Source organism: Galeopterus variegatus, unplaced genomic scaffold, assembly GCF_000696425.1.
Source record: "Galeopterus variegatus unplaced genomic scaffold, G_variegatus-3.0.2 Scaffold6808, whole genome shotgun sequence".
Taxonomy (NCBI): Eukaryota; Metazoa; Chordata; class Mammalia; order Dermoptera; family Cynocephalidae; genus Galeopterus; species Galeopterus variegatus.
This window is the reverse complement of record NW_007732919.1, coordinates 96,382-99,761: the sequence shown is the minus strand read 5'-3', so window position 1 is coordinate 99,761 and position 3,380 is coordinate 96,382.

The following is a 3,380-nucleotide window of genomic DNA, read 5'->3' as shown; positions in this document are numbered from 1 at the left end:
GTGTTGTTTTAAACCACTACATTCATGGTAATTTGTTACAGCAGCCACAGGAAACTAATACATCCTGGTAGAAGTCCAACCGGCCGCAGATTATATTGGCCTAACAGTCGGGAGCGGGAAGAGGGTTGGAGAGGGAGACAGAGGACTCTTTGGCATGCCGTGCATGCATGGTCACAGCAGAGGGGGTGGATGAGATCACAAAGGGAAAGGGAGTGTGTCGAGGCTTGAGCCCTGAGAGGAGTGTAGCTAAATGAGATGGGAACGGATAGAGCCTTTTCCCTATCTTTCACAGGAAAAAAGGACTTAGCAGATGTGATTAAATCATTTTTTCAATTGGGTTAGGAGGGAAGGAGTGCCCCAGTGACAAAGGAAGCAAAGCAGCTGATACACCAAAAGCAAATTTTAGGACTTTGTCCACAACCTGTCTGTGGACAGTCAACCACGAAGTACACAGCATTTACTGTCCAACACCACCAGGCAATCAAACCGTATTTCTCTAGAATGCTTATTTTCCCTATTTCACATCTTTTTCGCTCTTCAAACCCTCTATCTCTTGCTCCTCACCTCTCAATCTCTGATGATAAGCTTGCCTCATAATTCACTGAGAAAATCAAAGTAAATGAGAAAAGAAGACCCTCGTTTCTCACACCCAGTATTGCTAACCTGCCTGCCTGTCCTGTCCTTCCACGCCATCACCGTGCACCTGCACCTGCACCTGCCATCTATGCTGTCACTGTGGATGAAGCATCCCTTCTACTAAAGGCCAACCCCTCCCCTGAGCCTTGGATCTCTCCCCTTCTTTCTTTGCCCTTGCAAATCTCCCCCTCTCCTACATCATCAGTTTCTCTCTCTTTACATACAAGTGTGACTCAGTATCTCTCATCTTTAAAAAACTCCCTCCATTGACCACACAGCTCTATACAGCTGTTGCCCCAAGTGTAGAGTTGTCTCCATTTCCTAACCCGACATTTGCTTCTCAAACCATTCTAGCAGTTCTTTAAAGCCCACCCCTCCCTGAGACTGCTCATGGCAAGGCTGCCAGTGATCTCTATATTGCTGATTCCAATACTCTTTTGACTTCTGTGTTATCAGATTCTTTCTAGTTTTCCTCCTGCTCTGTCGTTCCTTCTCTTCCTTTACTTGACCCCCAAATGGCAAAGGGCCCTAGAGCTTTAGAGCTTTGTCCTTGGTCACCTTCTTTCTTTTTAGCTACACATATTTCTAGGTCATCTTAACCAGTTCCAGGGATTTAAAATCTACAATGGCCACAACTCCAGTGTTTGTTTTTACCCAATGCCTACTTGACATCTCATGGATGCATGACCAGACCATAATTATTTCCCTCCTCCCAACCTGCTCCTTCCCCAATGTTTCATATCTTATAAATGGCACCACCATCTGCCCAGTTGCACAAATAAAAAATCCAGAAATTATTCTTGAATCCTCTCTCCCTAACAAACTGAACATCCAACCCATTAGCAAATGCCATAGACTCTACCTCCAAAAATATTTCAACTCTCATTTCTCAGTCTCCCCCACTATCAGCAGCATTTAAGCCACCTTCTGGCATATACTTCTGAAATACTTTTCTAATTGACTGAATCAATTGGCCTTTGTCACATGACCACCCCCAAAGCCTTGTGACCTAAAACATTATTTCTCACATTCTGTAGGGTAAGTTGGGCTGTTCATCTGGTCAGGATGGGGTTGGCTGCGGCAGGATGGTCTTGGAGAGCCTGACATGCTTCACAGCTGGTTGGACATCAGCTGGGCGATGACTTGACCATGGGTCCTTCCTCACCCATCAGGCTAGCCCAAGCTCATTCATATGGTGGTGGTCACAGGAGCCCCAAGATCAGCAAGAGGGCAGGCCCAAATCACAAGTGCTTTTTAAGCCTCTGCTTGCTTCATTTTTGTTAATGTCCCATTGGCCAAAGGAAGTCACAGACCAGCACAGAATTGGGGGGGTGGGGAGACACTACCAGAAGGTGTAGAAAATTGGGGAGACTGAGAATAACTGGTGGCTATTTTTACAATCTACTACACTGATCTCCCCGCTTCCACCTACTTTGCCTCTCTAAAATCCATTTTCCATACAGCAACCCAAGTACTCTTTTAAATGCACACACACACACACACACACACACACACACACTCATTTCACTCCCAAACCCTCCTACGTCTTCATTTAAAATCCAAACCCTATTATGAATTCAAAACCCCCTCCAGGATCTGGCTTTTGCCTACCTGCCTGACTTACCAAATACCATCACCCCTTATCCATTACGTTCCAGGCACAGCCGTCTGTTTCCTTGAATTCAGAAAACTCTCTGTTGCCTCAAATCTTTGCACTTCTGTTCCCTTTGATTGGAATACTTGTCCCCCTGATATCTGCGGAGCTGGCTTTCTGCCATTCGGATCTCAGCTTAAAACTCATTTCATCACAGCCAGTCTAGGATTATTCTCAATCACTTCACGTTATTTAAATTTCCTGCAAAGCACACATCACCGGTATTTTATTTGTCCTCTCCCTACCCTCCAGCGTTTATCACTGCAGCCCCCAGTGCCTACAACACTGCCTGGCATATGGTAGGCACAGAAATATTTGTTGCATACATGCAAAAGCGCATAGTGTGTCCTAGAGTTGTGCTAATCTACGGGTGTTCTACTCTCTTCCCATCTCAGCAGGATAGTTTCATAAATGTAAATTCCATACTGAGGATTCACTGGATTCCTCAATATGGAATGTTACACCTCATCCCGTACCACTAACTCCCCTTCCTCTGTTTCCCCAGCCATCCCCTTGCAAAAAAATAAAAATAAAAAATCCTGAGGAGGGATTGGTAAAACTTAGGATCATCACTTTGCCACATGTTGTTGGCTTCATCAGGCTTGACGTAAACTAACAGCAGCAGCAGCAGCGAGGAGAGGTTGGGAGGTAGGAAACCTCACCGTGCGCTGGCAGGGGAGCTCAGTTGGCTAGAGCGCAGCCTTGTAACACCGAGGTCACGGGTTCGGATCCCCATACCGGCCAGCTGCCCAAAAAAAGAGAAGAAAACTTCACCACCGACCAAAGGCGGACAGCCAAGGACCAGCGGATGGATCCGCAGCACTGCATGCTGGGAGATGTAGTCCCCAGGGGAGGCCAGTCAGGGAGGCTGGGGCCCCCGCAGCATGCTGGGAACTGTAGTCTCTGTTGAGACTCCGCCCCCTCTTCCAGCAGCAGCGGGCGGGCGGAGGGAGGGGGAAACCCTCCATGCTGGGAACTGTAGTCTTTCTCGGACCCCTCGCCTCCAGGGCGGAGACGCGCCCCGGCGGCCGCCATCTTAGGTCCCGAGGTGCGGCGGCCGAGAAGCAGCGCGCAGGCGGGCTCAGCCCCG